This window comes from Anomaloglossus baeobatrachus, chromosome 4, assembly GCF_048569485.1.
Source record: "Anomaloglossus baeobatrachus isolate aAnoBae1 chromosome 4, aAnoBae1.hap1, whole genome shotgun sequence".
NCBI lineage: Eukaryota > Metazoa > Chordata > Amphibia > Anura > Aromobatidae > Anomaloglossus > Anomaloglossus baeobatrachus.
In genome coordinates, this window is record NC_134356.1 from 133444990 (window position 1) to 133466861 (window position 21872).

The window sequence follows — 21872 nt, forward strand, 5'->3', positions numbered from 1 at the left end:
TTGTTGATCCCTGTCCCCCATGGTCCCATGCCTGCTGCGTTGGTGATGATGAACGTCTGGGCCTTGGTGATGTTGTTGTCCCTTGCGCATATGAATCCTCCTGTAGTTCCTCCCCTTCCTGTTGTCCCACACCCTGACTCCGAATAGTGTTTAGCGTGTGCTCCAGCATGTAAATGACTGGAATTGTCATGCTGATAATGGCATTGTCAGCGCTAAACATATTCGTCGCCATGTCGAAACTGTGCAGAAGGGTGCATAGGTCCTTGATCTGAGACCACTCCATCAGGGTGATCTGCCCCACCTCTGCATCTCGTTAGCCCAGGCTATACGTCATGACGTATTGCACCAGGGCTCGGCGGTGCTGCCACAGTCGCTGTAACATGTGGAGAGTCGAATTCCAGCGTGTCGGCACATCGCATTTCAGGCGAAGAACCGGCAGGCCGAAAGACTTCTGGAGCGATGCAAGTCGCTCAGCTGCGGCGCTTGAACGGCGGAAGTGAGCAGACAGTTTTCGTGCCCTGGTCAGAAGGCCATCTAGGCCGGGATAGTGTGTTAAAAATTGCTGGACGACAAGGTTCAACACGTGAGCCATACAAGGTATGTGTGTCACCTTGCCCAGGCGAAGGGCCGTACCCAGGTTTGCAGCATTGTCGCACACGGCCTTACCAGGCTGCAGGTTGAGTGGAGACAACCATTTATTAAACTCTGACCGCAGAGCTGACCACAACTCCTCAGCTGTGTGACTCTTATTCCCAAGACATGTCAAGCTAAAGACCGCCTGATGCCGTTGCGCTCTGCTGCCAGCATAGTAATGAGGGGTGCGTGATTCCTTCTGCGCAGTGAGAACGCTGGTGGCCTGACCAGGCAGGCTTCGGGCGGAGGTGAAGGACCCCGATGAGGTGGAGGAGGCAGAAGCAGTGGCGGAACTTGGACAGACAGAGGATTGACACACAAGTCGTGGGGACGGCAAGACTTGTGCAGCAGACCCTTCACCATCTATCACCATAGTTACCCAGTGCCCAGTCAGCGACATGTAACGTCCCTGTCCATGCTTACTGGTCCAAGTATCGGTGGTGAAATGCACGGGTTCACACACAGAGTTTCTCAAGGAAGCGGTGATGTTGTGTGCGACATGCTGGTGTAGCACGGGCGCACCTTTCTTAGAGAAGTAGTGGCGACTAGGCATCTGGTACTGGGGCACAGCGACAGACATAAGGTCTCTAAAATCCTGTGTGTCCACTAGGCGGAAAGACAGCATTTCGGTAGCCAAGAGCTTACAGAGGGATAGAGTCAACCTCTTAGCTTTGTCATGGGTCGCAGGAAATGGCCTTTTATTTGACCACATCTGAGGGACAGAGATCTGGCTGCTGTGTGTAGACGGTGTTGAGTAGGGTGTCCCTGGAAAAATGCAGGTTTGTGAGGAAAGTGCAGGAGGAGACATGATGTTGCCTTCATCCAACGTTGATGCTGTCGATGTCTGAAAGAGCTGTAGACCCGCACTTGTTTCCCCTTCCAAACCAACTGACGACCTACCAAGCAAACAGACTGTTGCGGTTACAGTGGGGGAAGTTGTGCGTGGAAAACCAGGTGTGACAGCTGTCCCCACAGTCCTAGAAGATGAAGAGCGCGCGGATGCACTGGAAGGGGCAGGCCGTGGATGGTTCGCTCCGCTAGGCCGCATTGCAGCACAGTGAGCTTCCCACTGGGACCTATGATATTTATTCATGTGACGATTCATGGAAGAAGTTGTCAAACTGCTGAGGTTTTGACCTCTACTAACAGAATCACGACAAATTTTACACATCACATAATTTGGGCGAGCTTTTTCTATGTCAAAAAAGGACCAGGCTAGGCAAGGCTTAGAGGGCATGCGACCTGCTGAGCCCCCCCGGCTAGTGCTCAGAGGCAGAGTGGTGGCTAAGGATGCAGTTGTAGACGTGCTAACAGTGCTCTGATTCTGTCCAGGAAGGCGCAAGGTAACTTCGTCGTCTGTTGCATCCTCCTCCACCGCCTCTGTTGACCTCCTCAAGTGCCTGACTGGGGGTTGACAGTAGGTGGGATCTAGAACTTCATCATCAATTGTTGTGTTTGCACTCCCCTCACCCTCAGACCGAGCCTCTTCTTGCCTGACCGAATATTTAAGTTGGCATCCCAATCGGGTATCTGCGTCTCATCTTCATCAGTATGTTCCTCATTGTCTATAACCACAGGTGTTACAGTTTGTGACAAAGGGTCAACATTATGCTCAGAAACTTGGTCCTCACGGCCTGAATCAGAGTCACAAAGGTTCTGGGCATCACTGCAGACCATTTCCTGGTCTGTACTCACTGTAGCTTGGGAGCAGACCTCTGATTCCCAGGCTATAGTGTGACTGAACAGCTCTGCAGACTCAGCCATCTCAGTTCCACCATACTGTGCAGGGCTGATGGAGACTTCAGAGCTAGGAGAAAGCAAGTTTGATTGGGATGACAACTCAGAGGACTGGTGTTTTTTTGATGCGGTACTTGAAGTGGCTGAGAGGGCACTTGTTGGACCACTTGAGATCCATTCAAGCACTTTCCTTTTTTGGCCATCATCTACCTTTGTTCCTGTTGTTCGTGTCCGTAAAAAAGGGAGCACATCAGATTGTCCACGGTAAGTAGTAGACATCTTACTTTTGCTGGTAGATGGTCTATCTTCAGCAGATGATAATGGAGCTTTGCCACCTTCCCCACGGACAAACCCTTTTTTTCCTTTTCCAGCACGCCTCTTCCCCTTTCCACCAGCATCTGTCATTTTGCCACTCATGTTGATTGCAACAAGATTGTGCACTGAAAATGTGGTAGTAAAAATTGAGAGGTGGTGTAGATTGCAGCGGTGGTCTAGCTTTATTAACAGCAGAATAATAAAGAATAAATATCCCTGACAATGCAACTACGGCCCTTAAACTGGCAGCATAAATTGCTAGTATAATGGCTTAATAGTAACTATCAGTTTGAGTGTGCAATGCAGGCAGACGTGCTGCAAATATCTGTGCACTACTGGGACTATACAGAAGTCCAACAGCCACGTTTAGGATGACACTAGGTACACTCAGTGTTTGCTAGTATAATGGCTTAGTAAATATCAGTTTGAGTGTGCAATGCAGGCAGACGTGTTGCAAATATCTGTGCACTACTGGGACTATACAGAAGTCCAATAGCCACGTTTAGGATGCCACTAGGTACACTCAGTGTTTGCTAGTATAATGGCTTAGTAACTATCAGTTTGAGTGTGCAATGCAGGCAGACGTGCTGCAAATATCTGTGCACTACTGGGACTATACAGAAGTCCAACAGCCACATTTAGGATGCCACTAGGTACACTCAGTGTTTTCTAGTATAATGGCTTAGTAACTATCAGTTTGAGTGTGCAATGCAGGCAGACGTGCTGCAAATATCTGTGCACTACTGGGACTATACAGAAGTCCAACAGCCACGTTTAGGATGACACTAGGTACACTCAGTGTTTGCTAGTATAATGGCTTAGTAACTATCAGTTTGAGTGTGCAATGCAGGCAGAGGTGCTGCAAATATCTGTGCACTACTGGGACTATACAGAAGTCCAACAGCCACGTTTAAGATGACACTAGGTACACTCAGTGTTTGCTAGTATAATGGCTTAGTAACTATCAGTTTGAGTGTGCAATGCAGGCAGAGGTGCTGCAAATATCTGTGCACTACTGGGACTATACAGAAGTCCAACAGCTACGTTTAGCATGCCACTAGGTACACTCAGTGTTTGCTAGTATAATGGCTTAGTTATAATGAGTTGGAGTGTGCAGAGGACAGGAGGGTACAGTGCCAGGGTTGTGGGGCTCTGGGTAGAGGAAAGGAAGCCTGCCTTTCTATTCCCTCCTAATGGGGAAATGCAGCGAGGAAATCCCTGACCTTAGCTACACAGACGCTGTCTCTGTTTTCAGGACCTGTCACCTATGGCTCTGACCCTGCCGGTACGAGCCTTTAAAAGGACTGATAGAAAGTGCTATCCCTAAGCTGTCCAGCGCTGTGTATGGAGCGCATACAGCAGTATCGGCGATAGGAGTCAGGACGGAGCTGCGCCAGTGATGTCTGACACCAAGGACGCAGAAGAGATAATGGCGTCCGGACGGGCAGATACTCATTTTTATAATGCAGGGACATGTGACATGGCCATCCTATCACACATGCCGTTGCTTCTCTGGCTAAAAGTCCACTTAGCTGTGTGTGTGTCTGGGATTGGCTGACATGCTGGCCCTCCCCACTACACGCGCGCGCTTAGGGAAGGAAGACAAGGAAAAAAAAAAAAAAAATGGCGATCGCCATTATCCTGTCACGCTCCCGGTGTCCCGGCAGCCCTCCTTACCCACTGATCCGGTCGCACCATCCCGGCACCGCTCCGTACCCACTGATCCGGCCTCACCGTCATTGTACTGCTCCTTAACCACTGATCCAGTCCACGTGTCCACCGGTCATGGCTGCCACTCCCGCTCGTGCTCTCCTGTGTCCTGCTCCTGGTCTTATGAGTCTGACTCTGAGTCTTAGCCACATGGTTCTGTATAGGACCAGGCCGCGCCCACTCTCCTGGTCTTATAGGCCCAGCACACCTGCAGCAGGAAATGACATGAGGCTGTGCTGGGTATATAAGACTGGCCTTTCCATGTGGGCGGCGCCTGACCAACGTGTCTTGAAGCCTTGTCTTGTGAGCTAGGTGCTCAGGTCCCCTTGTGCCGTGTCCTGGACTACTGTTCGTCTTTCCTACCCTGCACCTGTACCAGTATACCGTACAGTCTTAGGAACTCCGTGACTCCAGTGACTTTGTTCTTCCCGTCCCCTGTGGGACGTGGCTCCCATCCCGGCCACGCCAGTGCTCTGGCTGCCATGTACCCTGCCCCCCGGTGGGGTACTCGGTCCAGCGGATCCACCTCCTGGGTCTACCAGTCCTCCCGGTCCTGACAGATTGATCAGGCCATGGATCCCGCTGGAGCACAAACGTCTGAGCTGGCTGAACTACGCCAGGAACTGGTGCAATAGCGTGACACCTTACACCGCATACTGAAGTTCCTAACGTCTGTGGACCACCGGTTGTACACGTTACAGACCGCCGCCTCGTCTCCGTCGACGCAGCAGACAGCGTCTAAGTCCGAAGCTGTTGTCCCCTCGGCTTCGCAACTCCGCCTCGCTGCTCCGCCTCGCTATGCGGGGGATCCCAAGACCTGCAGAGGCTTCTTGAACCAGTGTTCCCTGCATTTCAAGTTGCTTCCCCATTTGTTTGTTTCAGACCAAGCTAAGGTGGCCTTTCTAATGTCCCATCTGGAAGGCGAAGCATTGGCCTGGATGAATCCTTTGTGGGAGAATGAGGACCCAGTGACCACCGACCTCCTGGAATTCCTGCAGGCCTTCCGTGATACCTTTGATGAACCGGGACGCACCACCGTGGTTACCTCCTCGCTCCTCCGGCTACGCCAAGGAACCCTGACGGTGGGCCAGTACGCCATCCAGTTCCGCACGCTTGCCTCCGAACTAGGCTGGAACAACGAGGCATTGACGGCAGCCTTTTGGGAGGGCCTGTCGGGCCGCATTAAGGACGAATTAGCCGGTCGTGACGTTCCCCGTACTTTGGACGCTCTGATATCCCTAGCCACCCGGATTGACCTCCGTTTCCAAGAGCGAACCAAGGAAGTATCCCGGGAGAAGCGACCAATCCATCACATCTCCGTTCCGCAGAGGTCTACCGTTCCCCCGCCACTGCCGTTCTGCGATTCTACTCCTGAACCAATGCAAATTGACCGACTGAGCCAAGCTGAGCAACGCCGTGCAGAGCGACTCGCCCAGGGCCTGTGTTTCTATTGTGGAAGCGGTTCACATCTGCTCCGCTCATGTCCTGAGAGACCAGGAAGACCCCGAGTCCAAGGGATGGTGGGAACCGCCACTCTTGGTACCGGAATCCCCTCAGTCCCGGTTACTCAGACTGTCCAGATAATGACTGAGAAGACCCGGTTCACTGCAGAGGCTCACATTGATTCGGGGGCAGCGGGTAATTTCATTCACCAATCTACAGTGTCCCGATACCAGATACCTGTGACCCCGCTTGCCAAACCCCTCTGGTTCGCCTCCGTGGACGGAAAACCGTTATACGAACCCGTCGTATATACAACCGAACCCATGAGACTCCGTGTTGGTGCTCTGCACACTGAGACTATTGCTTTATATGTCATCCCGAGAATGGCTCCCGCGCTCCTGCTGGGTCTGCCCTGGCTACAACTCCATGACTCTGACATCAGTTGGCGCTCTGGCGCAATCACTCGCTGGAGTCCCTCGTGCCATGATAACTGTCTACAGCCCGTTCCTCAGCCCCTGGCACCTGACCCTGTCATGTCGCAAGAAGAAGAGGAAACGACGCAGTCCAGCGTTGTACCACAGCTCCTGGCACTTGTGCCTGTGGTACCACCGGAACCAGAAGAAGAGACGACGCAGTCCAGCGTCGTTCCACCGTCCCTGGCAATTGAGACTTTGATACCACCGACTTCTGATGATGTGACAATATCCTGTACCCAGTCCGAGACGCCCGATCCGGCCGTCCAAGACTCCAGTCCTGCTTCTGACTGTCTTCCCCTTTCCGTTTCCTCCGTTGCCGCTGACTTGGGTTCTCCGATACGGGACATAGTGGCCATGAAAACGGTCCGGGGTAAGCAGTCCTTCCTGGTCGATTGGGTGGATTGCGGTCCTGAGGCTCGGTCCTGGTTGTCCCGGAAGTACGTTGCTGCCCCTCTTCGGCGCGCCTACATGTCCCGGCCGCGGGGAGGGGGATTTCAAGGGGGGGGGTACTGTCACGCTCCCGGTGTCCCGGCAGCCCTCCTTACCCACTGATCCGGTCGCACCATCCCGGCACCGCTCCATACCCACTGATCCGACCTCACCGTCATTGAACTGCTCCTTAACCACTGATCCAGTCCACGTGTCCACCGGTCATGGCTGGCGCTCCCGCTCGTGCTCTCCTGTGTCCTGCTCCTGGCCTTATGAGTCTGACTCTGAGTCTTAGCCACATGGTTCTGTATAGGACCAGGCCGCGCCCACTCTCCTGGTCTTATAGGCTCAGCACACCTGCAGCAGGAAATGACATGAGGCTGTGCTGGGTACATAAGACTGGCCTTTCCATGTGGGCGGCGCCTGATCAACGTGTCTTGAAGCCTTGTCTTGTGAGCTAGGTGCTCAGGTCCCCTTGTGCCGTGTCCTGGACTACTGTTCGTCTTTCCTACCCTGCACCTGTACCAGTATACCGCACAGTCTTAGGAACTCCGTGACCCCAGTGACTTTGTTCTTCCCGTCCCCTGTGGGACGCGGCTCCCATCCTGGCCACGCCAGTGCTCTGGCTGCCGTGAACCCTGCCCCCCGGTGGGGTGCTCGGTCCAGCGGATCCACCTCCTGGGTCTACCAGTCCTCCCGGTCCTGACATATCCATACAGCAGTGATCTGAAGGCGCTGTTCCCGCACACTATACACTGAAATTTCATAATAGTGTGAGTCACAGAGTGACTTACACTATTACAGCGGAAAGCCAGCTAGGAATTAGCTGGTTTTTTTGCTGCTAGAACCATTCTCGAACGTATCTAGAACTATTGAGCTTTTACAAAAAAGCTCGAGTTCTAGTTCGATCTAGAACAGCCCCCAAAATAACTCGAGCCGCGAACTGGAGAACCACGAACCTAGAACCGCGCTCAACTCTACTAAGCAGTAGAGATGAGCGAACCGGTCGCGGTTCGGCTCTAGGTGGTTCGCCGAACGGAGCTCCCGTTCAAGTTCGGTTCGTCGAACGTTCGACGAACCGAACTCGAACTGCATAGGAAACAATGGCAGGCAATCACAAACACATAAAAACACCTAGAAAACACCCTCAAAGGTGTCCAAAAGGTGATAAACAACTCACAACACAACACAAACACATGGGAAAGTGACAAGGACATATACTCATGCGAAAACAAAAGAGCTGGACAAGGAAAAAGAGGAGGACACACGGATATATGAGTATATGCAAGGAAACATCGATGCCATTACTGTGCAACTTGAGCCCTGCTCATTTTAGGCTTCCAATCTGGATAAATTGCCTGAGATTGCCACGTACGCCTTGGGGATCTTGTCGTGTCCTGCAGCCAGCGTTCTCTTGGAACCTGTCTTCAGTGCTGCTGGGGGTCTGCTGGCAGATAAGCACACGCGTCTGTCCACTGACAATGTGGACATGGCTCTCAGAGGACTTTTCTTCCCCTGGGTCAGCCAGGGGACGGGAAAGGCACGCGTATTTTTGAGAGTGCTTCATGCAAAGCATCTGTTTCATTTTGAAAAGGGGGATCAAGTGATGCCAGTCAAGTGGGGTGTGTGTGGCCCAATTAGTGGAAACGAGGGAGACTGTGGTTGGAGTCCCCTCGCTGTGTTTCTAAAAGAACCAAGATGAACAAGTCATGGCTCTCAGAGGACTTTTCTTCCCCTGGGTCAGCCAGGGGACGGGAAAGGCACGCGTATTTTTGAGAGTGCTTCATGCAAAGCATCTGTTTCATTTTGAAAAGGGGGATCAAGTGATGCCAGTCACGTGGGGTGTGTGTGGCCCAATTAGTGGAAACGAGGGAGACTGTGGTTGGAGTCCCCTCGCTGTGTTTCTAAAAGAACCAAAATGAACAAATCATGGCTCTCAGAGGACTTGTCTTCCCCTGGGTCAGCCAGGGGACGGGAAAGGCATGCGTATTTTTGAGAGTGCTTCATACAAAGCATCTTTTTCATCTTGAAAATTGGGTCAACTGATGCCAGTCAAGTGGGGTGTGTGTGGCCCAATTAGTGGCAACGAGGGAGACTGTCGTTGGAGTCCCCTCGCTGTGTTTTACATGATTTTCGAAGGGCATGACATGCCTAAGAGGTTGAGTTTCATCATCTGCAACTTGTTGGCAACAGAAAGGCTGCCTTTACACCCTTTTGAGACCGAGGATTTTCGAGACCTTATGCCCATTGCAGTGCCCCAAGAGCCGATGGCCATTCGTCACTCCTTCTCCAAGAAAGGCGTGCCCGCGCTACCACAGTAGGTCGCACACAACCTCACCGATTCCTTGAGAAACTCTGTGTGTGACAGGGTGCATTTCAACACAGATACTTGGACCAGTAAGCATGGACAGGGGAGTTACATGTTGCTGACTGGGCACTGGGTAACTATGGTGAGAGATGGAGAAGGGTTTGCTGTACGAGTCTTGCCGTCCCCACGACTTGTGTGTCAATCCTTCCTCTGTATGTACAAGTTCCTCCACTGCTTCTGCCTCCTCAACCTCGTGTGGGTCCTCCACCTCGGCCCAAACCCTGTGTGGTCAGGCCACCCTTCCTTGTAACTGCGCCCAAGGAATCCCACACACCTCCTTACTATGCTGGCAGCAGAGCTCAAGGCCATCAGGCGGTCAAATGTTTACTTTTAAATGTAGGGGAAATGTGAGACACCGCTGAGGAATTGTGGACGGTTAGCTCTGGAGAGTGAGACCGAGTTTCATCAATGGTTGTCTCCACTCAACCAGCAGTCAGGGAAGGTCGGGTGCGACAATGATGCAAACCAGTCTGCGACCCTTCTTCAGGGCAATGTGACACACGTGCCTTGTATGGCTCACGTGTTCAACCTGGTTGTCCAGCAATTTTTAAAACACTATCCCGGCCTACATGGCCTTCTGCAGAGGGCACGGTGTAACGCCTGCCTGGATCGACACACTCAGATGGGCTGTAAAGGATAGGCTAGAGGCAAGCCACTCACCAAGCTGGACACCCAGAACCCTGAAACCCTTTAACCCCTATACAGTGATTTGGAATTACACAGGGCCCAAGTTGATCAATACCTGTGGAAGGCTGCAGTTCCAGAGAATAGTAGTCATGCAGGGTCAAAAACATTAATTGAGGAAGAGGAACAGAATGGGATGGCCAGGACTTAATCAGAAAACAAGCAGAGGTGAAATGCGGATCGGCCAACGAGGTACATAAACAGCAAGCAGGAAACGTAGTCAGGTAACAAGCACACAAACTCATAAAACTGAACTGGGGGTAACAGTAACAAGAGGTTCATAGCTTTGTCTGGCAGTGGTCTGCAGACAGGAGGGGCCTAAAAAAGGGTGTGGTGTCTTCCCATTGGGACCAGAGTACAAATTGATTGAGTGGACTACGTTGGTGACTTAACAGCCGTGTGCGGCAATGATGCAAACCTTGTCTGCTGCCCTTCATCAGGGCAATGTGACACACGGGCCTTGTATGGCTCACGTGTTGAATCTGATTCTCCAGCAATTTTTAAAATACCATCCCGGCCTACATGGCCATGTGCAGCGGGCACGCTGCTATGTGCTTACTTTCATCCTTCGCACCCAGCAGCTCAACAACTTTCATCGCTCCGGAAGTCTTAGGGTCTGGCAGTTAAACGCCGGAAATGCGATGTTCCGACACGCAGGAATTGGAATCTGCACATGTTGCAGCGTGTGTGGCAGCACCGCAGAGCCCTGCTGAAATACGGTATGACGTATACCCTGGGCTAACTTGATCCAGAAGTGGTGCAGATCACGCTGCTGGAGTGGTGTCAGATCAAGGACCTATGCACCCTTCTACACAGTTTACAAATGTCGACGAAGATGTTTAACACTGGCAATGCCATTCTCAGCGTGACAATTCTGGTCATCTACATGATGGAGCACACTGTAAGCATTATTCGGAGTCAGGTATTGGTCCAAGAGGAAGGTGAGGAAGTACAGGAGGAGTCATATGCAGAAGGGATAATAAGATCTACAAGGTCCATACGGTAAGCGGCACCTAGGCAGCAGTTATGGTGGGGGATAGGGATTAACAAGGGCGCATAGTATCAGCAAAAATTGTTGAGGAAGGTGCAGGAGCCATGAAGAAATGGAGGACGAACTTGCGATGGGCATGGAAGACTCAGCAGATGAGTGAGAGCTTGCTCACATTTCGGTTGTGCGAGGTTGGGGGGAGAGGGCAGAGGAAGGAGACACGATTCTCACCTCTCTGCCAGCAACACACCAAGGACTTGGTCCTCCTGGATGCACAAGACACATGAGCGTCTTCTTGCTGCACTACCTACAACATGACTCTCGGATTGTACGAATTCGAAGTAATGCTAACTACTGGGTTGCCACACTGTTAGATCCCCGGTACAAGACAAAATTTGGCGAAATAATTCCTGCCATAGAAATGGACGCACGTATACAGGAGTATCTTCAGAAGGTGGTACACAATCTTAGATCTGCTTTTCCACTAAACACCAGTGCTAGACAGAGTGAATCTCAACGCTTTGTCATGGATAGGAGGAAATGTTCTTTTACTTGTCCACATCTGAGGGACCCCTCTGGCTGGCTGCTGTGCTGAGATGGCATTGAGTACGGTGTCCCTGCAGAGTTGCACTTTTGGTCATATACAAAATGAGTTGAAAAAGGACAGATGCTGGTGGAAAGGGGAACAGGTGTGTTGGAAAGGGGAAAAAAGTTTTGGTCCATGGGTTTGGTGGTTAAGCAAAAGTAACATTTGATGAAGAAACACCATCTGTTACGGTGGGACTGGCAGATTTGGATAGGGTGGTATATACTATGTTACCGCTATCTAACGAAAATTAATAAGAAAAGAAAGAGAAAGGTATATATCCCCATCAGCAGTCAGTGTCCACCGTGCTCCCAGATGGAAAAGGAGAGGTTGGCAACTGGAAGGTTAGGTGGAGGATACAGAGCTGTGTGGCTATGAAACTAATAGTAGCCTGAACCAAGTTAGACGCCACTCGGATCTTGAGACTGGGAGCCCTGTTAGCGTCACAGGGTCCACACGCCCACCCAGCCCAGGAACTTCCTGTTAACATCACAGGGGCCATTCAGTACGCTGATCGTGTGCATTGGGGCCAGACCTGTGGACAGCAGGCGCATCAGCAGCAGCAGGCCTGTTAATGCCACTGGGCTGCACAAGCAGGACTTGTAGGACAGGAGCTGGTCTTAACCGTTCTGCGTTACCAACTGTGGTGGCGGCCTGCATCGACGCCCTATCCCTGCCTACCTCTGGCCTAAAGCCGCAATGGGTTCAACACATGGAGGTGTGCTCTTTCGGAGCATAATAGAAGACTGCGCACCTCCTTGTTGGCTCCAGCCCGTTTTATAACCTGGGTCCGCCCCAAACCAGGGTGGACCACAATGCACCTCCTGGAGACAAAAGCAGAGTGATACGTCATGAGTGGCATAACTAGCGTCCTATTTGGAACCGCAACTTCAATGATGACCTCCTGGCTGTCATGACCCAAACACCTCACCAGTCATCGTCTGACCATCAATAATGAGGTGACAAGTCATAGGGGCGGGCCTCTGCAAGCCATTTGGGAGTGGCCTGGCCACATCTTCAGGACACCTGATGCCCTGTGGTCTAAATGGGCCCCCCACATCAGGGGCAGGGCCAAAGAGTTCATTACCGGACCTAGTTTCTGATGCAGTAAGTGCCTGACCATGGTCAGTTGCATGAAATACAGTCTCTGAAAAAAGACTATCAGCTTTAGCATGGTGTCTAGGCACAACACAGGACTTAGACCCGGCACGGAGTGCAACTACCTGTGCAAAGAGGCTTTTCGCACTAAGTGTGGGAGCATGCGCTGTAGCCCGAAATGAAGACTTAGCCTCAGGAATGGCACAGTCAGGCTGAGCATACTCACTAGGCGAAACACTGGAGTTAGGCTGCGGCTGGGGTAAATCGGCACACGCATGCGCACTAGCTGCCTCTCCACACTTAGACGTGGAGGAGAAAGCAGCCAGCTGGACAACCCGAGGCACAGGCCTAAATGGCAGCTGATGCCTGGGCACAACTGAAACCGCAGAAGGCTGCTTGCGTTTAAGGCGTCACCGTTTTGTAACAACAAATACCATCCAAAAGAACAGGTGTACTTCTTCCCATGGATAATCTGATATGATCCCTTTTTTCATGGACACGACCATCGCTTACAAATGTAGATGAGGCCAAAACAGCAGCTGCTTCAATGGATCTGAAGTGCTCCATAAAGTGGCCTCTCCTCCACCCCAATTTCAAGATCCCAAATACTCCATTCCTCTGTGGTGTCAATCCAATCGCACTTGCTTCCTAACAGCTCTCAATTTTCCACCAGCCCTGCTGAGTATGGGGTAACAGAGATGGTTGAGTTTGCATAGCTGTTCAGTCGCACTATAGCCTGGGAATCAGAGGTCTGCTCCAAAGCTGCAATGAGTACAGACAAGGAAGTTATTATTATTTTTATTATTATTGATTTATAGAGCACCATTGATTCCATGGTGCTGTACATGAGAAGGGGGTTAAATACAGAATACATATACAAGTAACTATAGACATTCTACAGGATTTTTGGGAGGAGACAGTAGGAGTGGTTTAGGTTGAGCGTCAAGTATGTATGGTGGTGGTGTCATTGAAGGTTATAGTCATTTCTGAACAGATGAGTTTTCAGATTCAGATTGAAGCTTGCGGGTGTAGCAGATAATCTGACGTGTTGAGGTAGCGAGTTCCATGAGACAGGGGAAATGATCTGCGGAGATGGCCAGAAGCTTTGTGAGTGGGATCCAGGCCCCGATGAAGAAGGTGCTGAGCCTAATCTACACCCTCATTTCCAAAAAGTAAATCCTCCTGGTGGAGACAATGGGGAACATGATGAGGAGCACAGATACCTGATTGGAATGACAACTTTACTATTCGGTCAGGGCAGGAAGAGGTTGTCTCGGAGGACTCAGGACGAGGGGAATGAAAACACACAGGGTTATTGATGAGGTTGGAGACCACACTTACTGTCAAACCAAAGTCAGCCAGTCGATGAGGTCAGCAGAGGAGGTGGAGGAGGATGCTACTGACGACGAGGTTACGTTGCGTCTTCCTGGCCAGAGACAAAGTACTGGAAGCATGTCAACAACTAAATCCTGGACCACAACTTTGACTCTGAGCAGAAGTCGTGTTGGCTATGCAGGTCGCATGGGCTGTAAGCCTTTCCTAGCCTGTGAATTTTTGGACATCGCAAAGGATCACCCAAGTCATGGAATCTGTAAGATTTGTCAACAATCTGTAAGTAGAAGGCAAAAACTCACACTTTTGAGTACTTCCTCCATGAAGTATCACATGGATATGAATTGACAGCGTGAAGGTGTATTGTTCAGCTTTAGCAACTGTCAACGCAATATGCTTATTTGCCGTTCATTGCATGCATTGTTGCAGACTACACACAAGGGGCTGCTGTTTTTTTGGATCTGCCTTTGGTCACTATAGCAATATAAAATTGCTCTTCGGGTGTGGACTTGGAGATGCTGTCTATGAACAGAAGGAAAAGCTAAAGCTGTGTGTTACAGCAAGGAGCCACCGCGGAAACAGTTCGTTCAATTGTGAGGGGAGTTGTGTTGTACTTTGAGGATGAGCACTGTAACGTCAGTGAGCAGCATCCTGTGCCACAGACCAACATTCTTACGGTGCTATCTATACTGTTTACCGTGAGAGGAGCGTAAAGTCTGTATTTCTGGCAACTGGACATCACAGTACCCGGGTACGGTAGGCTGTGCCCAGACAATAATGTGGGCACGCAACACTTTGTTTTATTAGCAAAACACATATCTGTTCTGGGTAGGCCGACTATATAGACAATAAGACTTGCTGCCTCTGCACTGTCAAATTGTCACGTACAGTTTAAATCACAGAGGGACAGCAACACATGTTTGCATTGACTGTTGCTTTTCAAGATTTCCATGACTGTGTTGCAGAGCTGTGTGGTTTGCATTCACACTGTTATCATCTGCATTATCTGTGAGGCTTCAGCTAACAAGGGTATTCAGGGGGGGTAATGTGTTTTGTCTATGTTTAGGTAGATAACTTGGAAGCTCTTGTGATGCGCCACTGGTAAGTCGTGTTCGCACACACACACACACGCACAAACACACAATTACTGCTACACAGAGGGATTAGCAGGTAGTAGGCAACAGAATAGATTGTTCAATTATTTAAATTGTATGCATGGTTCTTATTGTTTGTTTTGGTAAAGTTAAACAATCATTTATCAACCCAACTGCCTAGAGTCCTTTTCCTGTTGCCTGGTTTTGCTGCATACTGGGGAGCCCACCCTGTACACGACTTAAAATGAAGCATAAGTCGCAATGTGAATTTCACTGTGCTACAATGCGGCCTAGCGTGCCTGTGCAACCACCGCCTGCCCCATCAAGTGCATCTGCGTGCTCTTCATCCTCTGTGACTGTGGGGACAGCAGTCACACATGGTTTTTCACACTGAACTTCCACTCAGCAAGGAATTCCCTGAGTTTGCTATAAAATTAGCATAGCAAAATGTGCATGAGGGTAGAATGCAGAGGTGCTTGAGATTGCTTGGCACAAGTGGCACAATAAAGGAGTCCTACAGCCATTTTTTGTATGCCACTAAGTTGCAGTATTTTTTGCTATCATTATAGCTTATTAAAAACAGAGCAGGAGGGTGTCATGCAGAGCTGCTAGAAATAGCTTGGCACCAGTGGGACAATAATGAAATACAACAGCCAGTTCTTGTATGCCACTAAATGGCAGCATTTTTTTGCTATTATTATAGCTTATTAAAAACAGAGCAGGAGGGTGTCATGCACAGGTGCTAGAAATAGCTTGGCACCAGTGGGACAATAATGAAATACAACAGCCAGTTCTTGTATGCCACTAAGTTTACTCAATTTTTGGTATTATAATGTATTAATAACAATGAGTTTGAGTGTGCAATGCAGGCAGACGTGCTGCAAATATCTGTGCACTACTGGGACTATACAGAAGTCCAATAGCCACGTTTAGGATGACACTAGGTTAACTGAGTGTTTGCTAGTATAATGGCTTAGTAACAATGAGTTTGAGTGTGCAATGCAGGCAGACGTGCTTCAAATATCTGTGCACTACTGGGACTATACAGAAGTCCAATAGCCACGTTTAGGATGACACTAGGTTAACTGAGTGTTTGCTAGTATAATGGCTTAGTAACAATGAGTTTGAGTGTGCAATGCAGGCAGACGTGCTGCAAATATCTTTGCACTAGTGGGACGATACAGAAGTCCAACAGCCACGTTTAGGATGCCACTAGGTTCACTGAGTGTTTGCTAGTATAATGGCTTAGTAACAATGAGTTTGAGTGTGCAATGCAGGCAGACGTGCTGCAAATATCTTTGCACTAGTGGGACGATACAGAAGTCCAATACGTTTAGGATGCCACTAAGTTCACTGAGTGTTTGCTAGTATAATAGCTTAGTAACAATGAGTTTGAGTGTGCAATGCAGGCAGACGTGCTGCAAATATCTTTGCACTAGTGGGACGATACAGAAGTCCAACAGCCACGTTTAGGATGCCACTAGGTTCTCTGAGTGTTTGCTACTATAAAGGCTTAGTAACAATGAGTTTGAGTGTGCAATGCAGGCAAACGTGCTGCAAATATCATTGCACTTGTGGGACGATAAAGAAGTCCAACAGCCACGTTTAGGATGCCACTAGGTTCACTGAGTGTTTGCTAGTATAATGGCTTAGTAACTATCAGTTTGAGTGTGCAATGCAGGCAGACGTGTTGCAAATATCTGTGCACTACTGGGACTATAGAGAAGTCCAATAGCCACGTTTAGGATGCCACTAGGTGCACTCAGTGTTTGCTAGTATAATGGCTTAGTTATAATGAGTTTGAGTGTGCAATGCAGGCAGACGTGCTGCAAATATCTTTGCACTAGTGGGACGATACAGAAGTCCAATAGCCACGTTTAGGATGCCACTAAGTTCACTGAGTGTTTGCTAGTATGATGGCTTAGTAACAATGAGTTTGAGTGTGCAATGCAGGCAGACGTGCTGCAAATATCTTTGCACTAGTGGGAAGATACAGAAGTCCAATAGCCACGTTTAGGATGCCACTAAGTTCACTGAGTGTTTGCTAGTATAATGGCTTAGTAACAATGAGTTTGAGTGTGCAATGCAGGCAGACGTGCTGCAAATATCTGTGCACTACTGGGACTATACAGAAGTCCAACAGCCACGTTTAGGATGCCACTAGGTACACTCAGTGTTTGCTAGTATAATGGCTTAGTTATAATGAGTTTGAGTGTGCAATGCAGGCAGACGTGCTGCAAATATCATAGCACTAGTGGGACTATACAGACGTCCAATAGCCACGTTTAGGATGCCACTAAGTTCACTGAGTGTTTGCTAGTATAATGGCTTAGTAACAATGAGTTTGAGTGTGCAATGCAGGCAGACGTGCTGCAAATATCTTTGCACTAGTGGGACGATACAGAAGTCCAACAGCCACGTTTAGGATGCCACTAAGTTCACTGAGTGTTTGCTAGTATAAAGGCTTAGTAACAATGAGTTTGAGTGTGCAATGCAGGCAGACGTGCTGCAAATATCTGTGCACTACTGGGACTATACAGAAGTCCAATAGCCACGTTTAGGATGCCACTAGGTTCACTGAGTGTTTGCTAGTATAATGGCTTAGTAACAATGAGTTTGAGTGTGCAATGCAGTCAGACGTGCTGCAAATATCATTGCACTTGTGGGACGATAAAGAAGTCTAACAGCCACGTTTAGGATGCCACTAGGTTCACTGAGTGTTTGCTAGTATAATGGCTTAGTAACTATCAGTTTGAGTGTGCAATGCAGGCAGACGTGTTGCAAATATCTGTGCACTACTGGGACTATACAGAAGGCCAATAGCCACGTTTAGGATGCCACTAGGTACACTCAGTGTTTGCTAGTATAATGGCTTAGTTATAATGAGTTTGAGTGTGCAATGCAGGCAGACGTGCTGCAAATATCTTTGCACTAGTGGGACGATACAGAAGTCCAATAGCCACGTTTAGGATGCCACTAAGTTCACTGAGTGTTTGCTAGTATAATGGCTTAGTAACAATGAGTTTGAGTGTGCAATACAGGCAGACGTGCTGCAAATATCTTTGCACTAGTGGGAAGATACAGAAGTCCAATAGCCACGTTTAGGATGCCACTAAGTTCACTGAGTGTTTGCTAGTATAATGGCTTAGTAACAATGAGTTTGAGTGTGCAATGCAGGCAGACGTGCTGCAAATATCTGTGCACTACTGGGACTATACAGAAGTCCAACAGCCACGTTTAGGATGCCACTAGGTACACTCAGTGTTTGCTAGTATAATGGCTTAGTTATAATGAGTTTGACTGTGCAATGCAGGCAGACGTGCTGCAAATATCTTAGCACTAGTGGGACTATACAGACGTCCAATAGCCACGTTTAGGATGCCACTAAGTTCACTGAGTGTTTGCTAGTATAATGGCTTAGTAACAATGAGTTTGAGTGTGCAATGCAGGCAGACGTGCTGCAAATATCTTTGCACTAGTGGGACGATACAGAAGCCCAACAGCCACGTTTAGGATGCCACTAAGTTCACTGAGTGTTTGCTAGTATAAAGGCTTAGTAACAATGAGTTTGAGTGTGCAATGCAGGCAGACGTGCTGCAAATATCTGTGCACTACTGGGACTATACAGAAGTCCAATAGCCACGTTTAGGATGCCACTAGGTTCACTGAGTGTTTGCTAGTATAATGGCTTAGTAACAATGAGTTTGAGTGTGCAATGCAGTCAGACGTGCTGCAAATATCATTGCACTTGTGGGACGATAAAGAAGTCCAATAGCCACGTTTAGGATGCCACTAGGTTCACTGAGTGTTTGCTAGTATAATGGCTTAGTAACTATCAGTTTGAGTGTGCAATGCAGGCAGACGTGTTGCAAATATCTGTGCACTACTGGGACTATACAGAAGGCCAATAGCCACGTTTAGGATGCCACTAGGTACACTCAGTGTTTGCTAGTATAATGGCTTAGTTATAATGAGTTTGAGTGTGCAATGCAGGCAGACGTGCTGCAAATATCTTTGCAGTAGTGGGACGATACAGAAGTCCAATAGCCACGTTTAGGATGCCACTAAGTTCACTGAGTGTTTGCTAGTATAATGGCTTAGTAACAATGAGTTTGAGTGTGCAATGCAGGCAGACGTGCTGCAAATATCTTTGCACTAGTGGGACGATACAGAAGTCCAATAGCCACGTTTAGGATGCCACTAAGTTCACTGAGTGTTTGCTAGTATAATGGCTTAGTAACAATGAGTTTGAGTGTGCAATGCAGGCAGACGTGCTGCAAATATCTTTGCACTAGTGGGAAGATACAGAAGTCCAATAGCCACGTTTAGGATGCCACTAAGTTCACTGAGTGTTTGCTAGTATAATGGCTTAGTAACAATTAGTTTGAGTGTGCAATGCAGGCAGACGTGCTGCAAATATCTGTGCACTACTGGGACTATACAGAAGTCCAATAGCCACGTTTAGGATGCCACTAGGTACACTCAGTGTTTGCTAGTATAATGGCTTAGTAACAATGAGTTTGAGTGTGCAATGCAGGCAGACGTGCTGCAAATATCTTTGCACTAGTGGGACGATACAGAAGTCCAACAGCCACGTTTAGGATGCCACTAAGTTCACTGAGTGTTTGCTAGTATAAAGGCTTAGTAACAATGAGTTTGAGTGTGCAATGCAGGCAGACGTGCTGCAAATATCTTTGCACTAGTGGGACGATACAGAAGTCCAACAGCCACGTTTACGATGCCACAAGGTTCACTGAGTGTTTGCTAGTATAATGGCTTAGTAACAATGAGTTTGAGTGTGCAATGCAGGCAGACGTGCTGCAAATATCTGTGCACTACTGGGACTATACAGAAGTCCAATAGCCACGTTTAGGATGCCACTAGGTTCACTGAGTGTTTGCTAGTATAATGGCTTAGTAACAATGAGTTTGAGTGAGCAATGCAGGCAGACGTGTTGCAAATATCTTTGCACTAGTGGGACTATACAGAAGTCCAATAGCCACGTTTAGGATGCCACTAGGTTCACTGAGTGTTTGCTAGTATAATGGCTTAGTTATAATGAGTTTGAGTTTGCAATGCAGGCAGACGTGCTGCAAATAACTTTGCACTAGTGGGACTATACAGAAGTCCAATAGCCACGTTTAGGATGCCACTAGGTTCACTGAGTGTTTGCTAGTATAATGGCTTAGTAACAATGAGTTTGAGTGTGCAATGCAGGCAGACGTGCTGCAAATATCTTTGCACTAGTGGGACGATACAGAAGTCCAATAGCCACGTTTAGGATGCCACTAAGTTCACTGAGTGTTTGCTAGTATAATGGCTTAGTAACAATGAGTTTGAGTGTGCAATGCAGGCAGACGTGCTGCAAATATCTGTGCACTACTGGGACTATACAGACGTCCAATAGCCACGTTTAGGATCCCACTAGGTACACTCAGTGTTTGCTAGTATAATGGCTTAGTAACAATGAGTTTGAGTGTGCAATGCAGGCAGACGTGCTGCAAATATCTTTGCACTAGTGGGACGATAAAGAAGTCCAACAGCCACGTTTAGGATGCCACTAGGTTCACTGAGTGTTTGCTAGTATAATGGCTTAGTAACTATCAGTTGGAGTGTGCAATGCAGGCAGACGTGCTGAAAATATCTGTGCACTACTGGGACTATACAGAAGTCCAATAGCCACGTTTAGGATGCCACTAGGTACACTCAGTGTTTGCTAGTATAATGGCTTAGTTATAATGAGTTTGAGTGTGCAATGCAGGCAGACGTGCTGCAAATATCTTTGCACTAGTGGGACTATACAGAAGTCCAATAGCCACGTTTAGGATGCCACTAAGTTCACTGAGTGTTTGCTAGTATAATGGCTTAGTAACAATGAGTTTGAGTGTGCAATGCAGGCAGACGTGCTGCAAATATCTTTGCACTAGTGGGACGATACAGAAGTCCAACAGCCACGTTTAGGATGCCACTAGGTTCACTGAGTGTTTGCTAGTATAATGGCTTAGTAACAATGAGTTTGATTGTGCAATTCAGGCAGATGTGCTGCAAATATCTGTGCACTACTGGGACTATACAGAAGTCCAATAGCCACGTTTAGGATGCCACTAGGTTCACTGAGTGTTTGCTATTATAATGGCTTAGTAACAATGAGTTTGAGTGTGCAATGCAGGCAGACATGCTTCAAATATCTTTGCACTAGTGGGACGATACAGAAGTCCAATAGCCACGTTTAGGATGCCACTAAGTTCACTGAGTGTTTGCTAGTATAATGGCTTAGTAACAATGAGTTTGAGTGTGCAATGCAGGCAGACGTGCTGCAAATATCTGTGCACTACTGGGACTATACAGAAGTCCAATAGCCACGTTTAGGATGCCACTAGGTACACTCAGTGTTTGCTAGTATAATGGCTTAGTAACAATGAGTTTGAGTGTGCAATGCAGGCAGACGTGCTGCAAATATCTGTGCACTAGTGGGACGATACAGAAGTCCAACAGCCACGTTTAGGATGCCACTGGGTACACTCAATGTTTGCTAGTATAATGGCTTAGTTATAATGAGTTTGAGTGTGCAATGCAGGCAGACGTGCTGCAAATATCTTTGCACTAGTGGGACGATACAGAAGTCCAATAGCCACGTTTAGGATGACACTAAGTTCACTGAGTGTTTGCTAGTATAATGGCTTAGTAACAATTAGTTTGAGTGTGCAATGCAGGCAGACGTGCTGCAAATATCTGTGCACTACTGGGACTATACAGAAGTCCAATAGCCACGTTTAGGATGCCACTAGGTACACTCAGTGTTTGCTAGTATAATGGCTTAGTTATAATGAGTTTGAGTGTGCAATGCAGGCAGACGTGCTGCAAATATCTTTGCACTAGTGGGACTATACAGAAGTCCAATAGCCACGTTTAGGATGCCACTAAGTTCACTGAGTGTTTGCTAGTATAATGGCTTAGTAACAATGAGTTTGAGTGTGCA